This window comes from Lathyrus oleraceus, chromosome 5 (genome assembly GCF_024323335.1).
Source record: "Lathyrus oleraceus cultivar Zhongwan6 chromosome 5, CAAS_Psat_ZW6_1.0, whole genome shotgun sequence".
NCBI classification, from domain to species: domain Eukaryota; kingdom Viridiplantae; phylum Streptophyta; class Magnoliopsida; order Fabales; family Fabaceae; genus Lathyrus; species Lathyrus oleraceus.
The window spans coordinates 469,771,594-469,799,521 of NC_066583.1; positions in this window are offsets into that span (position 1 = coordinate 469,771,594).

Sequence of the window (27,928 nt, forward strand, 5' to 3'; positions counted from 1 at the left end):
GGAAAATGGTTGCTAAAACACTGCTCAAACACACACACACTGGCTGAAAGAGACACAAGAAACAGACTGAAACTGACTCGGCAGGATGTCGCATCCTGGGCCTACTTAGTCTATCAGGCATAGACATCAGAGTCGAAGTAGTTCGGACTGGGGAAACGACACATGCTCGCTAGGATATCGCATCCTATGCATACGTATCTTCTCGGACGAGAGAAGAATCAGAGCATTCGTAGCTCGGCTGACACGCACACAAACACAAACAAGGCAAAGGCAAACATGGAGCCCGAATGCCAATCACTGGACTTACATCAGCATCTGAACCAAAACACACACTGGAACCCAAATGCCACTCGATGGACTTACATCGGCTTCCAAGCATGCAACAACACAACAAGTTAATAGGGAGTCGGGGACTCGAGCCTATAACTGTCAAACAACACACACAAAAGAAAAGAAAAGGCGCCCGGAGAGATCAGCTCAATCTCCTGCCTACATACTTCATCTGGTATGAAGATCAGGGCGATGTAGTTCCCCTACGCAGGGACAAGGATCTAGCCTAACCAGATAACAGAGGGAGACACAACTCTAGGGAGACTACGACTCGAGCCTAGATGTTGTCATGCAAAGTCAACCCTAAGTTATGGTTTCTAGCTAAATGGCACAAGGGCCAACCTATCCTAGACACGGCTTGCACAGGAAGCAAGGATCTCGATTGCAACTAGGGCAAGAGAAAGGGGAGGTCTCAATCACACAGGGGTGAGAGAAAAGAGTATCTTAGTCACAACAGGGGTGAGAGAAAAGAAGTTAGATGTTAGTGGTTAGTCAAACTCGGCAAGACATCGGGTCTCGTGCCTACGTATCTCATCTAGACATGAGAATCAGAGTTGCCGTAGTTCGGCTACGGAGGGACAAAGGTCTCGATTGCAACTAGGGCAAGAGAAAGGAAAAGGCTCGATCGCAACGAGGGCGAGAGAAAGGAAAAGGCTCGATCGCAACGAGGGCGAGAGAAAGGAAAAGGCTCGATCGCAACGAGGGCGAGAGAAAGGATCGCAACGAGGGAGAAAGCAAACAAGGATTAGTCTAAACTAAACCTAACTTGCACAGGAAGCAAGTCTAAGCTAGCCTAAGAAGCAAAGCAATCACAATCACAGATAGCACACACTATATACATACAAGAGGCTCACACAAGGGTTAGGTTTTAGTTGAGGGGTCATATCAACCTCAACAAACAAACCTCTGGAATGGGGTGAAGTGTGCTCTTAACCTTGCCATTGAGGGGCTAAGGTGAAGCAGATGAAAGGAGATGAGGGGTGTGCCTCATTGCTTCTATCCCTGGCCTGGGAGAGCATTTGACAAGAATGTGTGGGTTCAGAAAGTGGGAACCCTTCTACACATTTAATACCGACTCAACTGTGCAATTGCACAAGATCTTGGGTTTTTATCTGTAATGCATCAACACAGTGGTGTGAGCAAAACAGAAGACTCACTGAATAGCAGGGGATAGGTTGATTATCCCTTGGTTCTGCCAATTGCCTCTTCACTTAGGAGGTCTTTGACTCTGTACAAGGACAAATTAAACATACACAAGCATTGCCTCTTAAGGAGGACTTCAGACAGTTTGCCCGGCCAAATAACAGGCCGGGTCTCCAGACTACATGAAGAAGAAGTAATTATACCTCAAGCAAGTTGCTAAAAAGCAAATCAAAGCAAGTTCGAAGAACTTAAGCAACTAAAGTACCTGAAAAAGTCAAAACAATCAGCAAACAGTTCAAAAGTTTAAATCAAAAGGAATTGGTAAACAGTCAACACAGATGGTCAACTGTGCAAGGCACAAGACTCAAACACATGAGTCAAACCTACAAAACAAAGGTTAGCATATGATAAACAATCAAGTTTAAACAAGTTTGAATGATCTTTGAGGCATTGGTGCTTAACCTGAAACAGGAACTCAATTGTAAGCTCAAAAGACCACTAGGACTAGCCTAGGGTCAAGGATGAAAGAAAAAGTCAAAACAGCAAAGAAAAGTCAACCAAAGTCAAGTTCAAACATTCAAGAAGCTATTTCAATTGGACTCACAATCACATCATGCATCATCATCAACTCATAAGCAAAAGAAGGCAAGGCATGGCAAATGAAAGCACACAAAAGTCAACAGAATGACTTGCATCAAAAGTCAACCCAAACAATCTCAAAAATCATCAAATAAATCACATTCCGTCCTAACATCTAACATGGTAAGCATCTCAAATTTCATGGCATTTGGATGAGAGGAAGGCAGTCAATGAAAATCAAGAAGTCAAACCAAATTTAAGCATGCACAATGAAGGTCAACAAACATGGGTCAACTTCAAAAAATCATATCAAATTGAGAACAGATGAGAAATGAATGAGATTAACAGCAATGCAAAGCTCAAGATGTCTAGTTATCACATATGAAATTTCATGATCATACAATAAGATATGAGAATTTCCCAAAGGATTTGGCAACATGTAGCACAAAAAGTCAACCATTGACTAGGCAGGGAAGAAAAATCTCAAATAAATGGAAAACAGCACAATTAAATCCAGGAAAAATCACACATGAACTAGACATGAAAGGGAGGGATCATGCAAAATTTGGGGTCATTTGGATGAAAGGAAACATGTCAATCAAAATTGGGAAAATGCACATCATTGGTGTGACACAAGTTGTCACACCCTAGTTCAAAAATTCATATCCAGCAAACCACATATGATAAATGCATAAACTCTACATGGAAACAAAGGTGAATGTGTCTAGTTTTACCACAAAAAATTTCAGAACCAATGGATACATCATCATTATTTCACAATTGTTTTGGCAACATGTATCATTTTTTGTCACATAACACAAACCCTAGAGCTATTTAAAATTCATTTATCAGAAAAATCTGGAAAAATAATGATAAAAAAGTAGACATTCATGTGATCAATATGCAAAAAATTCCATAATTTTTGGAGTTGAAATGAATTAGAAATGAATTTTGGAAGATTGATGAATATTTGGAGCAAACATGAACAATATAGCATGTGAGTCAACCAAAGTCAGCGTGGCAATTTTGTAAATATGCCTTTCATTAAGCAAAACACTGCGTTTAAGCCAGGGCCACGAAATAATTTGATTGGTCAGCTTCCAATATAACGGTACGCATGCAGGAAAAACAACAACAACAGCCAATCGCATGCGTTGTTCTGGGCAGGGTTTAAGGTTACTAGGGTTTATGAACAAATGCAACAGTAATCATCCCTAAATCGTGTTTTTTCCAGAAAATCCCAGAAGTCAAAATCAAATACATGGAAACGTTCATTAGGGCATGGACAACATGAATCTACCACTAATTTTCAGTAAATCAACACACATACTTGGAATCGAGCAGAAGAACACTTATCATCAAACATATGCTCATGAACAAAAAGTTTCAGAAATGAATAAATGGCATACCAATAGGACCATTAGAGCATATACAATACAAATCCAAACTTAGTTTTCATGGAAACAAACTGTGGTAAGAGATTCGAGCAAAAATGCAAATGATCATCCATCTTATTTTTCAGATTTCTTGCAAACTAGTCAACCAAATTACATGAGACAAACTTCATTGCAATCAGCATGCTAGGCTCTATGTTAAACATGGCATGGTTTAGAAAAAATAGCAACTCGAAAACTGACCAATATGAAGAGCAGATGCAGATTCTGGTGCTTTCTACTTGCAAGTGCTTGAGACAGATGAAGGTTATGCTTCCTTGAGTTGGATGGTGAAGGATTCTAGCTCATGGATGCTTGATATGAAGATACACACATGCTGCCATGGAAGGACACTTGAGGAAAACAGAATATGATGGAGATGTTACAGTTGGTATTTGTTGCTTCCAATAGTCTCCAAATGATGTCTAGATGATGAAGTAATGAAGAGATACTCGGGTTCTTTGAAGGGTTGGTCAGAAATCCCAAATCGTGCCAATTCCAAAATGAGAGTGTGAGAGTGTTTTTTGTATGATAGGCTGCTGCTAGGGTTGTGAAAATGGCAGAAAAATGAACTTAAATATGTCTGTTTTAACTTGGTTTATGAAGGCACTAATCAAAGTTAACTTAATGAAGTCATTTTGCAAAATTGCTAATTTGAACCAAAAGCATATGGAGGTATATGGTCTGTCACGAAATGGGCCTTGAATCAATTGCAAATGACAATTATACTTGCTGTTTTATGTCTGCTCATGAAGTGTTAAGTTTGTTTCACTTAAACGAACCAAAATGCAATATTTTCCACTTGTGAACCAAAGGTGTATATGGAGGTGGTATGATGGAATGCTTCTCAATTTTGGGCTTGGAACATCTTGCAAATGACATTTAAAATGAATCCCAATTGTCCAATTATGCTGAAAAGGTTTAAATCAAAAAGTCAAACTTGAGTCAAACTTGATTTTTAAATGAAACAGGTCAAAAAATGTCATTTTGATTGGCAAGGTTTTGGGGCATGAAACTTATATTTTTGGAAAGAGGAGGAAAAATGTGGTTTGTAGGGAAAAACCCCACCAAATTTGGCCTTATGGTTTGAGAGATATGGCCTTTTGAAGTTCAAGATTTTGTGAAAATGATTTGATCATATCTTGACAACCATGCATGGGATTTGAGAGTTCTTGGACTTTTTGAAAATGGGAGAACAAGACCTTCAACTTTCATGTTGGACAAAAATTCATTTGACGCTTGTATCATGATGCAAGTTGAGGATCAAGAAGTTTCCATTTTTGGCAGTTGAAATTACAGGTCCACTTTCTATTTTGGGAAATTTTCTGTTTGACTTGATTTTCTTCCATGATGAGGTTTGGCATGATACATGAGGCTTATATAGACATGAATGAGCTCCTTCAAATCAATTCCATCCATCAAATCACTGATTAAATCCACAGTTGACCAACTTTGACTTTTCTAGGGTTTTGGACTGATTGTGCACTTCTGATGAATTCCAAACCCTAATTCCTTGAGACCTTGACTTCAAATGATGACCCAAGTTGTGTGGACTCTTGATTATTGATCATGGTGCCCAAATTCCACAAGAATGGCCACCATCCACTGCTTTGACTGATTGTTGACTTTCTAGGGTTTCTGCCTGACTATGCATTGACTGATGACCTCTGAGCCTTCAACCCTTGACTTGAACACTTCAAATGGTCCCCCAAGTCATGTGAACTTGTTGGGCAAACCCTAGGGCCTTGGCTCCTTGAGAAACACCTTTGCTTGATTGGTTGACTGATCTCCTGATCAGTTTGACCTAAATCTTGACTTGCTTGCTCTTGGGGCAACTGGGGCAATGCAATGCTATGCAGTGGACCATGATATGCTATGACCTAACATGAGATGGTATGTACAATGATAGGTGCAAATTTGAGGTGCTACACTGAGGAACTAAATATTACTCCAATCTCCACCCTGCTGGGGAATATCACTGCTGCTGGGGAAAGGATAATCCTCCCTGGGGACGATCTCCACTGAACCCGATCGCTTGGGGACTTCACTGGGGAAGAAACTACCAACACAAACCTCCGCTGGGGAAACAGCAACCTTCAGACTTGCTGGGGAAATAACACTCTCAACCCTGCTAGGGGAGATAACCAACCTCAGGCCTGGCTGCCGAGGGAACACCGATCTCGAACCCGCTGGGGAAATAATGATCCCAAACCTGCTAGGGGAAGCAACAAACCTCAGGCCCCGCTTCCGAGGAAACACCAATCTAGAAACTGCTGGGGAGATAGCCATCTCAAACCTGCTAGGGGAAACAGCAACCTTTAGACTTGCTGGGGAAATAACATTCTCAGCCCTGCTGGGGAGGTACGGAAGTTTTGACATGGAACACCTGTCGACTCGTCGGACACTGGCATTCACCATCCAACCACAGCGTCAACTTTCCGCTTTTGAGAGCTCCCAGACTCACCTGGTCTCTTCTGATTCATCACCTTGTATTCTCGGCTTTTCTCTACTTCGAGACAATCGATCTCCTCAAATCCGGGCCAACTCTCTAGTCCTCGGACTTTGAAGAGTCTTCTTGATTACCCTCTAGGATCGTCGCCATTCTTTCGCCGCCTTTTCACCATTCTTCTATCCCTTGTCCCTGATTGGACTTCAAAGGATTCTTTTGCCAAAAGGCTTCACATCACAACCTGCAAGTGAATGAATATAACCAACAGCACCTGCAAAAGAGATCGTTAGATAAAACGTGCCTCAGGCATGCCAAAATTTCAACACTTAGGTCACTCAGACTTTCGAATAAGATTTCACGTTTTCAATCTTATAAACATGCATCGGAAGGGACCCCTATGTCTCAAAATGCAAAGATTCTTATCAAAATAAATGGATGTTTTTGCAATCAAAGCGGTAATGAAAACAAAAACAAAATTATTTAACTGAATATGCATTTTATTGGTTGAAAAAGGTGGCTCGTAACTGAGCAATACATAGGAAGCAATCCCTGAAATTAGGTAATTGCGCACAAAAGGAAAATCTATCCTAATGGCAATGTGAACCCGTGATCTCATCGAGTTCCAACTCGGTTACACCCCATATGCCTCAAGACTCTCCGCGCTTTCTGCCTTCTGAACAAGACGCTTCCGACCGATCTCTGCCGGGGATTATCCAGGTGTCTTAACCAAAGTACAAACGATCATGCTGGACGCAGTTGTTCGTTTCATTCCCTCTTTTGCCTGGACCGCCCTTTCGGGTTTTCAGTCCACCGGGATACCCTTTTTTGCCCAAGCCGCCCTTGTGGGGTTTTCGACTTGCCGGGTGTACAGTTTTTTCTTTTTTTATCCCTAATTTTTGCCCGAACCTTTTCATTTTTTTTTTGGTTCGCCGGGATACCCATTTTTGCCTGGACTATTTTATTCTTTTCGTCCAGCGGGTCTCTTATACGAAGTATTTTTTAACTGCGTCTGCATTCACAAGGGATGGAAAATCCTTACCATCCATGGTCGTCAACAACAAGGCTCCTCCAGAGAAAACCTTCTTGACCATGAATGGGCATTCATGATTGGGTGTCCACTTGCCCTGACGATCGTTCTGAGGCGGAAGGATCCTTTTCAACACCAAATCTCCCACGTGTTATACACGAGGTCGCACCTTTCGGTCAAAAGCACGCTTCATTGGCTACTGGTACAACTGCCCATGACAAAAGGCCGCCAGCCTCTTTTCCTCAATCAGGTTCAACTCTTCGTACCGAGTCCTTACCCACTCTGTCTCTTTCAATTTCACGTCCATCAGGACTCTCAACGACGGGATCTGGACCTCAACTGGCAGCATAGCTTCCATCTTATACACCAGCGAGAAAGGCGTTGCCCTAGTAGATGTACGCACCGAGGTTCGATACCCAGGATACAAGCCTCGTGTTCAGCCACGCTGTTGGTGCATTCAAATGTTAGCCGGGCAGCAAAAGAAACGTGGGATCCCTTCGGCGTAACCAAAATAGCTCCAACTCCGTTACCATCCACGTTAACGGCCCCGTCAAACATCAGAATCCATTCGGACTCAGGGTCAGGCTCCTCCTCCAGGATCGGTTCCTCACAATCTTTCGATTTGAGAAACCTGACGTCCTCATCAAGGAACTCAAACTTCATCGGTTGATCATCCTCATGTAGGAGAATTGCCATCCAAGGCGCAGCGGAATTTAAAAATTTCTCCATTTAGTGATCCTTACGAATGGGCATGATCAGTGATAGAATCGTTACCTCTTGTGGCAATTCAAACCTTTGGTGCAGATCTCTGATAATGATCAAAACCTTTTATACAGATCCACGGGGCGATCACGAACATTGAACGATGACAACGTCTCTACTCAGTCCACACGAACGGATTCCTTCAATCACAGTGCTAGCTGTTATGAATGAAGGTTTTGAGTGAGAGAGAGAGATACGAAATTCCAACTCTTCAGTTGTGTTTTTTGTCTCAGTGAGTTGAGTGACAATGCTTCTACCCAAGGGGTTCTATTTATAGAACCACTTGTGTGGGCTTCAAGCCAAAAAGCCCACTTAAGTGCATTTTGGCCCATATCTCATAATATGCCAAAATCACTTAAGTATTTGGTACCTTACCATATTTCGTATTCTACTTAAGTACATCGTACCTTACGATGTTCCTTAATTATTCTATCTCTCATCAATCCGTCCTTTATGTGTGACCCTATAGGTTTTCGCGACGTTGGCAATTATATTAAATCACGCATTTAACATAATAAACAGTGAGTGGTATCTAGCAACACATCACTGCTACCCAAGTCACGAAAATGTCATGTGATCTGACAAAACCTCCTGTGATAATAATTATGTGTATAATTACCCCTTTGCCCTTATGTCTATATTGAACACAAGGTATAGACCGTGTCACCCTTGTCCAGTTCAATATTGGGCCCATAGACATTTCTCCTGTTACGCAGGATTGGCAAATTCCATCTAGGACACTCATGTCCCTCAGCATGCTTCGTGGAGTACCCATCAACTGCCTTTATGGTTATCCAGTTACAGACAATGTTGGATCAGCAATAAAGCACTCGACTCTACATCTAGGATCCATAGTGGTTTCAGGTCGAAGAGTTGTATACACTATTATCACCATGAGAATAACTTATGACACTTTGCATAACTTTCTATATAGTATTCTTATAGCGGGTCAATCCGGTATAAATATTACTCCTAATATTCATACCTATGTTTAAGACTTGATAACTCTTTATCCATGATCCATGAGATGTGATCATCAGTCTACAAACATAATAGTCTTAATGCTTTAATGTTATCCCATTTTACACTAAAACTCGACTACAGATACTTTAAGAATAGTGTCCTTATGTTTATTGTGTTCTCATGATTAAGTCACACTTAATACATTAAACGGACTATCTATTCCAGGGACTTTATTAATCAACCATAATAAAGAAAATGCCTTTGAATAATTCGATACAAGTACCAAAAGTATTGGCCTCTAGGGCTTACACCAACAATCTCCCACTAGCACTAGAGCCAATCAGGCATACCCCGTATGCCCATTGATCTAGTATGGCCATCATGCCTCTGCTGCGCGAGAGGTTTTGTCAGTGGGTCAACAACATTGTCAAGTGTAGGTACTTTACATATTTTCGCACAACGCCTAAGTATGTGTTTGGATCGTTGGTGAGATCTAGGCTTCTTAGCTTGTGCGATAACACCATTGTTATCATAATAGAGACCAATGGGATCCACAATGCTAGGGACTATGCCAAGTTTATTGATCCAAACAACTTCCTTTGCTGCACTTAAGGCAGCAATGTACTCGGCCTCAGTTGTAGAATCAACAATTGCATCTTGCGTTGAACTTTTCAAGCTCACAGTGCCACCATTTAAGCAAAACACATAACCAGATTGGAATCATTCATATTAAAGCGTCTCAGCACTTTGTCTATGTATGTACTCTGACTTAGGCCAAGCAGTTTTGTGATCTATCTCTATAGATTCTGATTCCTAATATATAGGCTGCTTCACCTAGGTCCTTCATAGAAAAGCATTTCTCCAACCAAGACTTTACTTGTTGCAGGGTAGGGATATCATTTCCAATGAGTAATATGTCATCTACATATAATACCAGGAATACGATCATGCTCCCACTAACCTTCTTGTAGACACAAGTCTCATCTTCGTTCTTGATGAATCCATACAGTTTTACTGTTTCATCAAAACGAAGATTCCATGAGTAGGTCACAGGCTCATCTTGATCCATGAGTAATACATTACCTTGATCAGATATCCATATATCTCAGGTAGGTGACGTATCCTGCCTGACCTACGCTGGTCTTGTTCTATTTGAGCAGGTTGCTCTTACACAACTACTTTTGTTTCCTGCTCTAATTACTCCATAGGTGTATCGATACTTTGTAATTCTTGAATTTCTTCAAGTTCTACTTTCCTCCCACTGATTCCTTTGGAAATAAAATCCCTTTCTAGGAAAACTCAGGTTCGAGCGACAAACATTTTGCCCTCAGAAGGATTGTAGAAATAATATCCTCTTGTTTCTTTAGGATACCCCACAAATAAGCATTTGTCATATTTGGGCTCAAGCTTAGTTGAAATTTGTCGTTTCACATAAACTTCGCAACCCCAAATCTTCATGTAAGACATATGTGGTCTCTTACCACTCCATATCTCATATGGTGTCTTTTCAACCTTTTGGATGGAACACGGTTAAGTGTGTAAGCTGATGTCAATGGTGTATGTCCTCAAAAGGAGTTTGGAAGATTGGTGTGACTCATCATGGATCGGACCATGTCCAACAGGGTTCGATTTCTTCTCTCAGATACACCCTTCCATTGGGATGTTCTAGGAGGAGTAAGTTGGGATAGGATCCCACACTCTTTCAGATGGTCATCAAACTCTAGGATTAAATACTCACCACTTCGATCTGATCGAAGAGTTTTAATATTCTTACCTAATTGGTTTTAACTCGTTAGGTTTCACCCTTTTGTATTAATGTTATTAATAGGCATTTCAAGATCAAGGACATATAGTCCATTGTTCATTTGTGCAGTAGCATAGAATATATCATTCAAATAAATTGAGCAACAATTGTTCTTTATTATAAATGAAAAACCAAACTTGTCCAAACAAGCAATGGAAATAATATTCCTGCTAATTGCAGGTACATAATAACAGTTCTCTAACTGAATTATTAAACCACTAGGTAAAGTCAATACAAAAGTTTCTACGGCTAAAGCAGCAACCTTTGCTCCATAGCCAACTCGTAGGTCGACTTTACCTTTTGCCAAATCTCTAATCCTTTTTAGTTCCTGCACATTTGTACAAATGTGAGAACTGCATCCAGTATCTAATACCCATGATGCAGAAGTAGATAAATTAATAACAAAAATACCTGAAGTTGAAGTCTCTACTCCATTCTTCTTATCTTCCAGGTACTTTGGGCAGTTCCTCTTCCAGTGTCCGGTCTTACCGCAATGGAAGCAGGTGCCTTCTTTTGCTATGCCTCCACTAGGCTTCAAAGCAGCAGTGGGTCTGGGATTGGCAACTTCCTTGCCCTTCCCCTTATCACTCTGCTTAGTGGGCCTTTTGTTCTGTCTCTTTCCATTTCCGATCATCAGAATGGACTTCCCTTTTGACTTTAGATTCTGCTCGGCAGTTCTTAACATGGCGAGCAGTTAAGGAAGAGATTTGTCCATATCAATCATATTGAAATTTAGGACAAATTGACTGAAACTATCTGGCAACGTTTGCAAGATCAAATCAGTTGCAAGTTCCTTTTCGAGGGGAAAACCCAATCTCTCAAGGTTTTCCACATACCCAATCATCTTGAGTACATGGGGACCTACAGGGGCTCCCTCAGCCAACTTGCTTTGAAAAAGGGCTTTTGAAACTTCAAACCTCTCATGCCTTGCTTGCTCTTGATAGAGCAACTTCAGGTGTTCGATCATATCGAACGCTGACATGTTCTCATGTTGCTTTTGCAATTCTGAGTTCATGGTAGCCAGCATGAGACAAGCAGTTTCATTGGCATCATCGACATGCTTCTTATAAGCATCTGTTTAGGTGCAGAACTAGGAGGTTCCTCTTCAGGAACAGGTGTCTCCAAGACATACAGCTTTTTATCATGTTTGAGGACAATCCTCAAGTTTCGGTGCCAATCCAGAAAATTTGTCCCAGACAATTTTTCCTTATCACGGATTGATCGCAGGATGTTGTTAGAGGTGTTTGCTGTCATGGTAATCTACATAAGGATTAATGAAAATATAAGTATCATTGACATATTCAATTAGGCCTTTAATTAAATATGCTCCCACTATTTTACTCAAAACAAATGACCCTCATCATCTGATTCGGAAAATCCCGTTGGAAGATTTTCTAGTGGGTCGAGATCCATATTTCACTTCGTTCTAAGTCCGTGTAGGCGGATTACACAAAACTAGGTTATTTAGGTAGGAACTCCTTCCAATTGTATCTCATACAACTCTCGAAAATTTCAGTTGGGTGAATAACTCCTTATTCCAATCCATCATATGGATCATTCCCAACTCTTGCTTCTAAACATATATATAATCTTATTATAATTTGTTTAGTTAAGTTTGACCCATTGTTTTAACAGTTGGATATTACAATTATCCCATCGCACCTTACTAATATAGAACATGCACCTCGCATAGGCGAAACCTACATTATTCGATACTAGTCTTGATGAGTGTTAAAACTTGGAAAGCTTAAAACTTAATATTTATTTGGAGGGAATTTCAATTTTTCTGATCTCACCGACTTGTTTATCATATAAACCGTCTCTCACATGCATCAACATACATTCACATGCATCAACATACATACAAACAAAATGAAACAGTATGGCCCCTAGCGCAATTGTTCTCCCAAGCCAATGAGAGAACCTAAGCTAACCTAACAATGATCTAAGCTTCTCCAAGCAAGATCTTCAAGGTTGTCCTCCTTTGGCACTGACTTCTTTGCTTTCTTCATATCGTTACATTACATGAAAGAAACTCGTTTTACATACGAGGGAGTGAGTGAAGGTGAGAAAAACAAGAAAGGGGGGGTTTGAATTGTTTGAAAAATAAGCGCTTTTCCAAAAGGAAAATCACACAATGATTTTATACTGGTTCGCTTATAACACAAAGCTACTCCAGTCCACCCGGCCAAGGTGATTTCGCCTTCAACAAGGACTTAATCCACTAATCTTGAAAGATTACAAACAACACCTAAGAGAGAAGAAAATATCTTAGTCTTCTCAAGTCTACAGACTACACAGAGTCACTTGAGGAAATCAAACAAATAAAAGATACAAGATATGTAATCTAGAGTGCTTCTAAGAAAGCAAGTATTACAAACTTAAGAACAAATTTTTCACTTAATAAGCAAAAGCTTAGTGAAATTCTTTGAGAGCAAAGATGATTTTCTTGAGCGTGAAATAATTCAGTATAGTTTTGGCTAGTTGATTTCTTCTTTTTTTTTTTTTTACTGAATGTTGATTGCAGCTCTATTTATATATGAGTTGAAGTAGTGGTTGAATCTGGTGGATATTAAACTAAGTTTACTCCATCACTTAAATAGCTTCTGCAGTTTAACTTTTTATCTTTGAAGTGACTACTTACCACAAGTAGTATCTTTTCTCTTGGAAGTGGAGATTAACGTCTCTTTCTTAATAAGGAAATCCAATTGAAAATCTTTACTTGTCTTCAACGTTACTCTTTCATGATTAGCAAATCCGTAATCAGAGTATTTGTGTTTCTGGAGAAACTAGGAATCTTGCTTCTGATGTTGATCTAAATAGATTCTTCAGAGGGCGTTGTTCAGAGTCAGAGCTTCTAGACTTTACTTCATGTTCAGATGCTTCTGAAACTTTGTAGTTTTGTCCAGAGTCAGACTTTCTTGAACGAGATTCCACTTCAGATGCTTCTGATACTTGAGAATTTGTATCTGATCTTGTTGTGCATCTGATGACATCATCAGATTTATTACTTCTTTCTTTAGAACCCTGCACACTTAGAAACTTTTCGTTAGGGTGCCATTTTTGGTTTCATCCTTTGTTATCATCAAAATCAAGGAATCTGTTGTAGAACAATTTTGTTCTTACAATCTCCCCCTTTTTGATGATGACAAAACAACTTAAAATAGCAGATGAAACATGAATAAAATAAGATCAGATAGACAGAAGCTCCCCCTGAGTTAGTGCTAGGGAGTTCAGAAGTTCTTACCAGAGCTTTCCAAGTAATGAGATTTCTGAAAACTTTCTGCAATTTCTTAATTTTAATGTTAGAGCTATTTAACCAGAGTTATTTTTGTCAGAGCTATTTCTACAATTGTTGCAGAGTGCTTAAGGTTTTTAGACAATTTTCATCAGAGCTATTTAATGATTTCTCCCCCTTTTTGTCAGAATCAAAAAGACATAGAAAATAAATAATTGAAGAGAAAAAACAAACATTGTATTAAAATATAGCAGAAACGAAAAACAAGAGAACACAGACATCAGAGTCAGCAAAACAAGAAAGCAAAAACAAGAAGGCAAGCAAAACATAAAAGCCTAAGTGCCTAAGGGTTCTGAGGCAATTTCTGCAAGATCATGGCAAGCATCTTCTGGATATTCTCATTGACCGTATCTTGCTTGTCCATTCTGTCTCGGAGGATGTTCTGATCTTCCTTAAGGTCCTTCAGAGTCTGAAGGATCATGGGAACAGCAGTTGAAGACTCCCCCTGAGTCAGAGCCTGCTGGGCTTCAGCTTCTGCAGCAGCTTGAGCTTCTGCATCTGCCAGAGCCTTAGCTTCAGCTTCTTGTTGTCTTAGGATTTCTGCTTCTTTTGCCAGTCTTTCTTCCTCTAGTCTTTTTGCTTCTTCTTCAGCTTCCTTAGCCAACCTCTCTTCCTCTAGCCTTTTGGCTTCAGCTTCTCTGGCTAATCTCTCCTGGAGTCTTTCCTCAGCATCTCTGATGTAGCCATTTCTGACTTGTTCAGAGACACTCTTCAGCCTATAAGACTCAGAGGTCATCCAACTAATGACTTTGTTCCAGTGTGTCCTAACAGATTTAGGATCATCACTGACTTCAGAGTTGTTAGCCAGAGACTTGACCTTCTGGATTGAAGCTTCTGCTACCTGCCTGATGGCTTCCTCAAGGGTAGGTATGGTAAGTTCAGGTTCAGGTTCAGGTGAATGAGGTGGAGAGTTTGGAGGGCTAAGATTTAGAGTTTGAGGTTCAGATTCTGCTTCTGGTTGAAGACTAGGAGATGAAGCATAAAGAGGATTTAGGTCTAAAGGGTTAGAGTCTACTTCAGGTACAGCGGGAATTTTTGGTGGGGTGATATCAGAGGTGTGGGGATCAGATGGTTGAATTTCAGAGGGTAGAGTTGTTGTTTGTTGTGGTGGAAGTGAAGTTTGGAGTGGTGAGGTTACTTCAGATTGTGTTAGAGTTTGTTGTTGAGAGGCAAGTCTATGAGCATATAGAGTGGCTATTGTTGGGGAGTCAGGATCAGAAGGTTCAGGGTCAGAGGAAACAGTAACGTAGGGAGGTGATTCTGGCATAGAGGATGATGAAGAAAAAGAAGTGCTTTGGTGAGTTTGTGCAGGTATAGAGGGAGGAATGAAGGTTCTGGCTATGTTTAGAACTGGTGTAGGTTGGGAGGTTCTGGTAATTGAGGGTGGGATTTCAGAGGTAGTATATAAGGGAGTTGTTGTGAGAGGATGAGAAGAAGCCATCATAGGTACAGAAGTAGCAAGAGGAATAGACATACCAGAAGAAGAAGTTTGCAAAGGAGCAGGAGATTTGGTTCCAGAAGATTCTCCAAGTCTGGCTTTCTTTGCTTTCCTTGCCTCAGCAGCTATCTGTTTCTCAGAGACACCTCTCTTGTATCTGACTAGATCTTCTACTGAATCCAGACAGTCGTCGAGACTGAAATCAGAAATATCAACACCCTCATCCAGACGATCCTGAAGGTAGATAGCAATGGCACTCTTGGGTTCATTCTTGAAGAACCTGGCAAGACCATGAGGCATCTTCCTCTGATCTTTTAGAGACTCCCAGGATGTATCCAGAGTGGGCTTGACTCTAATCTCTTTGATGATTCCCATGCTTTTGAGGTTTCTGGCATTTAAAGGCTTCCCAGTTTCTATAGCCAGATCATTCATCAGCTTTGCCTTCTCCAGTTGGTCACCCAAACCATGCTCAATGAAGACATCAGAAAGCAACCTTCCCAGAGGGATGTAAGACCTTGGCTTCATATTGTTTCTGGTTTCTTTGACAGAATCCCTCAGATATCTGAAGAGGAGAACAGGGAGGTTGATGTGGATACCCTTCTGAATACAGTATAAAATGCATTTCTGATCAACATTTATGTAATCAGAGGAGTTGGAGGCTGGGCGATGGTGAATAGTACCCAGAATGATTTTTAGCCACACTCGGAGGTTCTGGTGTAGCTCTTTGTTCTTAGAGGGGTTTCCTTCAACATTTGGTTTGAAAATTGTTGGGTTGATAACTTCAGTGATGCGTTTAGACCTAGGAGGGATGTTGTAAATCCTTTTTCCTCCTGTTTGCTCCATATTCAACAGGGAAGCAATAGACGCTTCTGTGATAACTATCTTCACTCCCAGAACAAATGAGACAATGAATTGGTCATCTGCATCAGCATGTCTCCAGAATTCTTTGACCAAAAGAGGGTAGATTGGACCATACAACCTTTGAAAATAGTTCTCCCACCCTTGTTGACGTAGTTCTCCAGTTAGATCAACGCCATTTCTTTTTAGGTTGTCAAAATCAACCAAAGATTCACACAAAACATCCAAACCTTCAAAGGGAGTTGAAAGGTTTATGTGGCGTTCTCGGTCAAGAATGTGGGGTTCTTGATAAACAGGGGTTATGGTGACACCGGTAACAGTAGGAGTTTGAGTGTTTGAGGTTTGGGGATTAGAACTGGATTCCATCTGTTGGGAGAAGTTAAAAACTTCTTGTTGTTGAGCATCCATGAAGAAGAAAAAGATGAAGATTGAAGAACTTGCAGAGAATGCTTTGAGAGAGGGTTTAGGGTTTTAGAGTGAGTGAGAGTGATAAGTGTGAAAAGTGAGAGAAAGTGTTTATATACTTTAAGTAAAACACATGCAAAAACGACACACATTCCAGCGTTAGACACAACACTCAAAAAGCACGCTTGGGGGGAAAAATGATTACAGCTAATAAATGAATGTCTAATCCCAACAGTACGCACACTGCTCTAGGAGATTTCAAACGTTCTGACCTTTGATTTCTATTGACAGCTGTCTAGAAGTTCTAGGGTTAGACGTTTAATGCTCCACGTGTTGATGTATCTGATCTTCAGGAATACCAAAGGATTGGTTTCTGAAGATTTCTAACTCAGATATCTTCTTAACTTGTAGAAGTATCAGAGTCAGAGGCAGAAGTGTATTTGTTTTTATCAGAGTCTCATTTTACATGTTCAGAGCCAAATTATTCAGGGCAATTTTTAATGTTCAGATTTTCTAATATAAAAAGAAATCTATCTTCAGCTAGAGGCTTAGTAAAGATATCTGCCCATTGATGTTCTGTATCAATGAACTTTAATGTTACTATTCCTTTCTGAACATAGTCTCTGATAAAATGATGTTTTATTTCTATGTGTTTGGCTCTGGAATGTAGAATAGGATTCTTACTTAAACAAATAGCAGCAGTATTATCACAAAAGATAGGAATGTTACTCTCAAATATCTGAAGATCTTCTAGCTGATGCTTCATCCAGAGCATCTGAGTTGTGCACAGTGATGCTGAGATATATTCTGCTTCTGCAGTTGATAGAGCAATTGTTGACTGTCTTTTGCTAGCCCAGGAGATTAAATTGTTTCCCAAAAGCTGGCAATTTCCAGAAGTGCTTTTTCGTTCTATTCTATCTCCTGCATAATCTGCATCACAGTAACCAGAAAGCCTATACTCTGATGTTTTCTCATACATCAGGCCCAGGTTAGGAGTTCCTTTCAGATACTTAAGAATTCTCTTAACAGCTGTTAAATGAGATTCTCTAGGATCTGATTGGAATCTGGCACAAAGACAGACGCTAAAGAGAATATCAGGACGAGTAGCAGTCAGATAGAGAAGAGAGCCTATCATACCTCGATAGAGCTTCTGACAAACCTTGTTGCTTACCTCTTCCTTTTCCAGAATGCAAGTTGGGTGCATAGGAGTTTTTGCAGAGTTGCATTCAGTCATGTCAAACTTCTTCAGAATGTCTTTGATGTACTTGCTTTGATGAATGTACGTGACTTCTGAAGTTTGATTAATTTGAATTCCCAGAAAGAACTTTAGTTCTTGCATTAAACTCATTTCAAACTCTGCCTGCATTAACTTAGAAAATTCTTGGCAAACAGAAATATTAGCAGAACCAAAAATAATATCATCAACATAAATCTGGCATATCATGAGATCATTATTAAGGTTTTTACAGAAGAGTGTAGAATCAACTTTCCCTCTGATAAAATTTTGTTCCAGAAGAAAATTGCTTAAGCGTTCATACCAAGCTCTGGGAGCTTGTTTAAGTCCATATAAGGATTTCTTAAGTTTAAAAACATGTTCTGGAAAGTTTGAATTTTCAAAACCTGGAGGTTGATTGACATACACTTCTTCTGAAATATAACCATTAAGAAATGCACTCTTGACATCCATTTGGTATAATTTGATAGAATGATAATAGCAAAAGATACAAGAAGACGAATAGATTCTAACCTCGCGACTGGAGCAAAAGTTTCATTATAATCAATACCTTCTTGTTGACTATAACCTTGAGCTACTAGTCGAGCTTTGTTTCTGACAACTTCTCCTTTCTCGTTCAGTTTGTTTCTGAAAACCCCTCTGGTTCCAATAACATGAGTGCCTCTGGGTTTAGGAACGAGATCCCAGACATCATTCTTGGAGAATTGATCTAACTCTTCTTGCATAGCTGCCACCCAATCGTTATCTTGAAGAGCTTCATCACAGGATGTAGGCTCAATCAGAGACACTAGTCCCAGAGAAATATCTTCAGATGTTCTGAAAGTAGATCTGGTTCTAACAGGTTCGTCTTTGTTTCCCAAAATCAAATCTTCAGATACGTTAATGCGACTTTTGACTTTCCTCGGAATTTCTGGAGATTTAATTTCTTCAGAGTCTTGAGTGACAGTTGCTTCTGGAGTTTTCTCAGATTCTACCAGAGTGATCTCTAAGTCTGCAAACTTTTCAACTAGCTTTGACTTTTCAGGGTCAAGCTTATCATCAAATCTAACATGAATTGATTCCTCCACAATTTTGGTTTCTGTGTTGTATACTCTGTAGCCTTTAGAGCGTTCTGAGTATCCTAACATAATACCTTTCTGTGCTTTGGAATCAAACTTGTTCAGATGTTCTTTAGTATTTAATATAAAACAAATGCATCCAAAAGGATGAAAATATGAAATGTTGGGTTTTCTTCCCTTACACAGTTCATAGGGAGTCTTTTCCAGAATAGGTCTAATAGAGATTCTATTCTGAATGTAACACGCTGTATTTACAGCTTCTGCCCAAAAGTGCTTTGCTACATTGGTTTCATTTATCATGGTTCTGGCCATCTCTTGGAGTGTCCTATTCTTCCTCTCTACAACTCCATTTTGTTGTGGAGTTCTAGGGCAGGAGAAATCATGGGATATTCCATTAGAGTCAAATAATTCTTCAAAATCTTTATTTTCAAATTCTCCACCATGATCACTTCTGACTCTAACAATTTTAGAGTCAAATTCTTTTTGCACTTTAGAACAGAAACTGGTGAATACAGAGTGAGACTCACTCTTGTGCTTTAGGAATTTTACCCATGTCCAGCGGCTGTAATCATCAACGATTACTAGTCCATACTTCTTTCCATTGACTGATGCTGTTTTCACAGGGCCAAATAAGTCAATGTGAAGAAGCTCCAGAGGCTTAGAGGTAGAAACAACATTTTTCTTTTTAAAAGATGTTTTTGAAAACTTTCCTTTCTGACAAGCTTCACACAGAGCATCTGAAGAAAACTTCAGTTTAGGTAAGCCTCTGACTAACTCAAGTTTAGTTAGCTGAGAAAGTTTTCTCATGCTAATGTGGCCTAAGCGTCTATGCCATACCCATTGCTCTTCGTGAACTGACATTAAACATTTAACATTTTGATCTTTTAAATCAGAAAGATTTATTTTATAAATGTTGTTTTTCCTCTTGCCTGTGAAAAGGACAGAGCCATCGTTCTGACTAATGGCTTTACACGTTTTTTGATTAAAGATTACATCATAACCGTTATCACTTAATTGACTTATGGATAACAAGTTATGCATTAATCCTTCTACATAAAGAACATCAGATATAGAGGGAAGAGTACCATTACCAATGGTTCCGGAGCCTCTGATCCTTCCTTTCTGATCTCCTCCGAAGCCTACAAATCCAGCGTCTTTAAGTTCCAGGCTTTGGAACATAGACTTTCTTCCCGTCATATGTCGCGAGCATCCAGAGTCCAGGTACCATGACTGGTGTCTGAACTTTGCTGCATAGGATATCTGCAACATAGATAATCTTATCTTTTGGTACCCAGAATCTCTTGGGTCCTTTTAGATTAGTCTTCCCAGAGTTTCTTATAACTTTGGGTCTTCTAGCATTCTTAAATTTTTGTTCTTGTGTGTGTGTGTAATGATATGAAAACGGAGATTTAAGCTGGTTACTGGTAGAGGTTTTATTTTCCTCAGAATCATACCCAATTCCCCTTTTATTATTCTGACTTACTCCATAAATCATGGATGCCATAATACTCCTATCTATCCCATTCTTCAGAAATTGTTGAAAGGCTTCTTCATATTTAAAAATAATTTCATTTGAAGTTTGTGGTGCTTGAGACAACGTTTCTTCTAATTCTAAGCTTTTTGTTTTAGCTCCATCTCTTTCTATCGTTAGAGATCTGATAGTATCATCTCGTGCTAGAATTGTTGTCTCAAGTCTACTACATACTTCAGATTTTGCTTTAAGAAGGCCTTTAATGTCTTTAACTTTTTGTTTTAATTTCTGAAGAGAGGTAAGAGTTTCTGATAAACATGATTCTAAGTCAGATCTAGAAAGTTCAGAAAATACCTCTTCAGATTCTTCATCTGAGCTGCTGGATGTGGTAGCCATAAGAGCTACGTTGGCCTGTTCATCAGAGTCAGATTCTGATGATTCGGATTCACTATCGTCCCAGGTGGCCATTAATCCCTTCTTTGTTCTGAAGGTATTTTTCTTGAAGATTTCTTTCTTAGAGTTATCTTTCTTCAGCTTGGGGCATTCATTTCTGTAATGACCTGTTTCTTTACATTCAAAACAGGTAATATCTTTGTTAGGTTTACCTTTTGAAGTTGACTCTGACCGATCCCCTCTGGGTCTTGATCTTCTGAAGTTGTTGTTGTTCCTCTTTTTCCAGAGTTGCTTAACTCTTCTGGTTAGTAGGGACAGTTCTTCTTCATCATCAGAGTCTTCAGGTTCAGAATCATCAGTGTCTGCAGTTTCTGCTTGAAGGGCTTTGGTTCTGTCTGACTTCCGTCTTTCAGGTCTGGACTTCAGCGCCACTGACTTGTTCTTTTTCTGAGGCTCATCCTCCTCTAGTTCTATCTCATGGCTTCTGAGAGAACTAACAAGTTCTTCAAGGCTGATATTGTTCAGATCCTTTGATAACTTCAGAGCAGTAACCATTGGTCTCCATTTCTTTGGCAGACTTCTGACAATCTTCTTAACATGATCTGCAGTCGTGTATCCTTTGTCTAGCACTTTAAGACCTGCAATAAGAGTTTGGAATCTGGAAAACATAGCTTCTATAGCTTCGTCATCTTCCATCTTGAAGGCTTCATATTTCTGGATCAGCGCCAGAGCCTTCGTCTCCTTGACTTGGGAGTTTCCTTCATGGGTCATCTTCAGAGAGTCAAGTATATCTTTAGCCGTCTCTCTGTTGGTGATCTTTTCGTATTCGTTGTATGATATAGCATTTAGAAGTATTGTTCTGGCCTTGTGGTGATTCTTGAAAATCCGCTTCTGATCTTCTATCATTTTATTTCTGGGAACTTCAGCTCCATTTAAGACTGGAGGAGTATATCCATCTGTGACAATGTCCCAGAGGTCAGTATCATAACCCAGAAAGAAACTTTCGATTCTGTCTTTCCAGTAATCAAACTTTTCTCCATCAAAAACAGGAGGTTTAGCATTGTAAGAATCTCTTTCATTTGAGTGAGCCATTTGTTTTTCTCGCACTAGATCTCTCTACACGGTTAAGTGTTTGATTTGAAAATCAATAACAGAGCCGGAGCTCTGATACCAATTGAAGGTGAGAAAAACAAGAAAGGGGGGGTTTGAATTGTTTGAAAAATAAGCGCTTTTCCAAAAGGAAAATCACACAATGATTTTATACTGGTTCGCTTATAACACAAAGCTACTCCAGTCCACCCGGCCAAGGTGATTTCGCCTTCAACAAGGACTTAATCCACTAATCTTGAAAGATTACAAACAACACCTAAGAGAGAAGAAAATCTCTTAGTCTTCTCAAGTCTACAGACTACACAGAGTCACTTGAGGAAATCAAACAAATAAAAGATACAAGATATGTAATCTAGAGTGCTTCTAAGAAAGCAAGTATTACAAACTTAAGAACAGATTTTTCACTTAATAAGCAAAAGCTTAGTGAAATTCTTTGAGAGCAAAGATGATTTTCTTGAGCGTGAAATAATTCAGTATAGTTTTGGCTAGTTGATTTCTTCTTTTTTTTTTTTTTTACTGAATGTTGATTGCAGCTCTATTTATATATGAGTTGAAGTAGTGGTTGAATCTGGTGGATATTAAACTGAGTTTACTCCATCACTTAAATAGCTTCTGCAGTTTAACTTTTTATCTTTGAAGTGACTACTTACCACAAGTAGTATCTTTTCTCTTGGAAGTGGAGATTAACGTCTCTTTCTTAATAAGGAAATCCAATTGAAAATCTTTACTTGTCTTCAACGTTACTCTTTCATGATTAGCAAATCCATAATCAGAGTATTTGTGTTTCTGGAGAAACTAGGAATCTTGCTTCTGATGTTGATCTAAATAGATTCTTCAGAGGGCGTTGTTCAGAGTCAGAGCTTCTAGACTTTACTTCATGTTCAGATGCTTCTGAAACTTTGTAGTTTTGTCCAGAGTCAGACTTTCTTGAACGAGATTCCACTTCAGATGCTTCTGATACTTGAGAATTTGTATCTGATCTTGTTGTGCATCTGATGACATCATCAGATTTATTACTTCTTTCTTTAGAACCCTGCACACTTAGAAACTTTTCGTTAGGGTGCCATTTTTGGTTTCATCCTTTGTTATCATCAAAATCAAGGAATCTGTTGTAGAACAATTTTGTTCTTACAGTGAGATGAGAAAAGAATTTACATTTGGGAGATTAAGAGAGAGGCACGACACGCAGGTCGTATTTTAGAAACCCAAAACAAAACAAAGGAAAACTAAGGCCATAACCGATCACCACAAGACAATAATAAACACTTTATTATTATTATTATTAATTCCTTTAATTAATTAAAATCAAATTAAATTTCGACGACCGATCACACTACGCAAAGTTAGCCGGGGTCCGCTGCCCGGACAGCGGGAACGGGTGTTCCACTGCCCGGGCAGCGCCCCTTGCGGGGTCGAAGGGGCAGCGCCCCTGCTCGAAAATTTTAATGAACAATTCATTTAAAATTGACGTCGTTTTCGTATCAATACTTGATACTTCAAAGCACTTTTTCTAGCCGAACGGGTGAATTTTTTCTTGCGTTAACCGGTTAACCATATGCGTTAACCGGTTAACACTGTTTGAAAACTTTTAGAAAATTCTTTTCTTCCTTGTGTTAACCGGTTAACCATATGCGTTAACCGGTTAACACTGTTTGAAAATGTCTTGGAAAACTGTTTTCCGCCTTGCGTTAACCGGTTAACCAAATGCGTTAACCGGTTGACACTGTTTGAAAATCTCAAAAAAATTATTTCGCATTTCGTTAACCGGTTAACCATATGCGTTAACCGGTTAACACTGTTCCAAAAAAAAGTTTAGAAGGCTGTATTCAGTTTCTTGTTAACCGGTTAACCATATGCGTTAACCGGTTAACACTGTTCGGAAAAGTGTTTAGAACGCACAACTCTTGTGCAGTCAAACCCCAATCGCATAACTCTCTGACAACACAACCCTTGTGCCGTCACTAACCCTGATGCACCAATTTCAGACCGTCAAACACATCTCGATTGTAATTCAGTATGATTGATCAACACGTCATTACTTCACCATACTAATGTCGGATCAAGAAGCAAACAACCATTGATCGCTCAAAAGAAAACAATCATCGAGGGTTTGAATGAACGAAACGAGAACACTATATCATATATAATGTATTTTGCATCAGGATTACATATATCACATATATGTAACTTGATCGATCTCAATTTAACCTTTGATTCATTCTATCTTTAATCATATTATTACAGAACAAAAACAAATATCAGATTCATGGTTTCGTAAGTGGCTCTCATACCACTGAAGGAGAATTGCCATCCAAGGCGCAGCGGAATTTAAAAATTTCTCCATTTAGTGATCCTTACGAATGGGCATGATCAGTGATAGAATCGTTACCTCTTGTGGCGATTCAAACCTTTGGTGCAGATCTCTAATAATGATCAAAACCTTTGATACAGATCCACGGGGCGATCACGAACGTTGAACGATGACAACGCCTCTACTCAGTCCACACGAACGGATTCCTTCAATCGCAGTGCTAGCTGTTATGAATGAAGGCTTAGAGTGAGAGAGAGATACGAAATTCCAACTCTTCAGTTGTGTTTTCTGTCTCAGTGAGTTGAGTGACAATGCTTCTACCCAAGGGGTTCTATTTATAGAACCACTTGTGTGGGCTTCAAGCCAAAAAGCCCACTTAAGTGCATTTTGGCCCATATCTCATAATATGCCAAAATCACTTAAGTATTTGGTACCTTACCATATTTCGTATTCTACTTAAGTACACCGTACCTTACGATGTTCCTTAATTATTCTATCTCTCATCAATCCGTCCTTTGTGTGTGACCCTATAGGTTTTCACGACGTTGGCAATTATATTAAATCACGCATTTAACATAATAAAAAGTGAGCGGTATCTAGCAACACATCACTGCTACCCAAGTCACGAAAATGTCATGTTATCTGACAAAACCTCTTGTGATAATAATTATGTTTATAATTACCCCTTTGCCCTTATGTCTATATTGAACACAAGGTATAGACCGTGTCACCCTTGTCCAGTTCAATATTGGGCCCATAGACATTTATCCTGTTACGCAGGATTGGCAAATTCCATCTAGGACACTCATGTCCCTCAGCATGCTTCGTGGAGTACCCATCAACTGTCTTTATGGTTATCCAGTTACAGACAATGTGGATCAGCAATAAAGCACTCGACTCTACATCTAGGATCCATAGTGGTTTCAGGTCGAAGAGTGGTATACACTATTATCACCATGAGAATAACTTATGACACTTTGCATAACTTTCTATATAGTATTCTCATAGCGGGTCAATCCGGTATAAATATTACTCCTAATATTCATACCTATGTTTAAGACTTGATAACTCTTTATCCATGATCCATGAGATGTGATCATCAGTCTACAAACATAATAGTCTTAATGCTTTAATGTTATCCCATTTCACACTAAAGCTCGACTACGGATACTTTAAGAATAGTGTCCTTATGTTTAATGTGTTCTCATGATTAAGTCACACTTAATACATTAAACGGACTATCTATTCCAGGGACTTTATTAATCAACCATAATAAAGAAAATGCCTTTAAATAATTCGATACAAGTACCAAAAGTATTGGCCTCTAGGGCTTACACCAACACCTCAATAGGTTGTTGGGCGAGGTAATCAGACAATACACTCCCCTTTATTGCTTTATGAGAGGTATACTGAATATCATACTCCGTTAAAATCATCTGCCATCTCGCAACCTGTCCGGTCAATGTTGGCTTCTCAATGCTGTCTTCTCAAATACATACTTGATCGGATCCATCTTGGAAATCCATAAAGTGGTATGAACCAGCATATACTGTCTTAGTCGGCGAGCAGCCTATGCCAAAGCACAACAAGTTTTCTCGAGCAGTGAATATTTTGTTTCACAGTCGGTAAACTTTTTGCTAAGGTAGTAATTTGCATGCTCTTTTCGACCAGACTCGTCATGCCGCCCCAGTACACACCGCCTGGCAATCATCATTCCACCTGACCGTTTGATCTTTTCTCAACAGCTTGAATATGGGTTCACTCGTGGCTGTTAGATGAGATATGAACCGTGAAATGCAGTTCAATCTACCTAAGAGACCATGGACCTACTTTTCTATTTTCGGTTCAGGCATTTCTTGTATTGCTATTACTTTAGCAGGATCATCCTCGATTCCTCTTTCACTCATAATAAGCCCCAACAACTTACCGGACCGCACTCCGAAAGTGCACTTATTCGAATTCAACCTCAGTTTGAGTTGTCTCAACCCGTCAAACAACTTGGCCAGATCTGCCAAATGCCCCTCTTCTGTTTGGGACTTTGCTATCATGTCATCAACATAGCGTTCGATTTCATGATGAGTCATATCATGAAACAAAGTCACCATAGCCCTCAATACGTGGCATCGGCGTTCTTGAGACTGAATGGCATCGCCTTATAGCAAAAAGTGCCCCACGGTGTGATGAACGTTGTTTTCTCCATATCATCTGGCGACATTTTGATTTGATTATAGCCAGAAAAGCCATCCATGAAGGAAAACACCGAGAATTGAGTTGTATTATCCACCAACACATCGACGATGTAATGGGAAATCGTCTTTCGGGTTAGCTCTATTCAAATCCCGGTAGTCCACACACATTCTTACCTTTCCAACCTTCTTCGGCACTTGACATTTACCTCCAAAGTGGCCCCAACCTTTACTTCCTTCCTGACCTTTTCGGTGCCTGGATTAACAATCTCAACTCGCTCTTCGTGCGGTTGAATCACCTTCTCCTCTTGTTTCAACAACCTGGCTAATTCTTTTGGCAGTTCACAATCTTCTTCGCCTTCTTCTTCGGCATGATAGATCGGATTATCAAAGTCATATGAGGGTGTAACAGGATTGTTATCAATGAGATCCGGAGAATGATCGCATCTACATGAATTTTGATTCATGCGTTGCTTTTGAGGTCGGGACGAGACGAATCAAAAGAAAGACAAATGAAAATAAACATTGCCATTTTTATTATTTTTAAACTGTAAAAATAAATGAAAAACAGGGAACACCGCTTTTAATACAAAAACATCCATTTATTAATGATGCAAAATGTTGCAAAATGAAACACATGAGGTGGCCCTTACAATGGACCATTACGTTTCGGGCAAAACGTATGGCTTTCATTCAAACAAAATTGAAAAACACAAATATTACTCTTCATGCAGAGTGACAGTGATGATATTTTAGGCCTTCCAGTTCTGGACTTCCATCCATGGAACGCACGGTTTTATCCACGAATCAATTTCGCAGTCACTATCAGTCTCTTCACCCACCGCACAGACGCGATCTGGATCTAACCTTCCAGCACTGGTGAACGTGAACGGCTGACGACATCCTCTATTCTGTCCAAACGAGTCTTGACCCGACTGATAGCCAACCCCAAACCTATATGCTTTCACCGCAATGTTTTCCTTTTGCCCTGGCTAAAGCCTCGGCCTTATCCCCCTTTTCGGTGATCGCTTGCTGCCCTAGGGCGAACCCTTGCCTGGCGTTGATCAATTCACTCATCTTCTCTTTCAACTCGAGAATGTCAGCGTTGGGTGGCTCCATTAGTCTGGGTTTGTTGAGTCCGGCAGGATATCTGAGTGGACGAGCTATGTGCAGAGGAATGACTCGGCGTGCGCGAGCTGTGATTCCTCAGTCAATCAAACAGGTTAGAAACTGACACCTACAAAATAGAAGACAGGTTATTATGACTCACGCATGCATGCAATGTCTATCCGTATGAGGAACATTTTGTCTTTCCACTCTGGCTTCATCAAGACGGATAACAATTTGACAATAACATTCTGACATCAGGATGTCTCTCAACCAGAATCTCAATCGAGAATATACCCTCCATATGGATAGACATGAGTTAGATGTAGATGAATGCAAAATGGGAATGATGCAGATGCATGAATGCAAGTCACGGTGCCATCCTCCAAGTCATCTGAGCACCAACTTTACTAGATTCCGATCTATAAACTGATCACGACCATCTGAGGGACCGAATAACCACAAATCCAACTCAGGGTTCCGAAATAAACGGAACGGAGGATATACCACCATCATCACAGGACAATCTCTGGACAGATAGCCACAAGATCCTATGAACAGGTACCTTC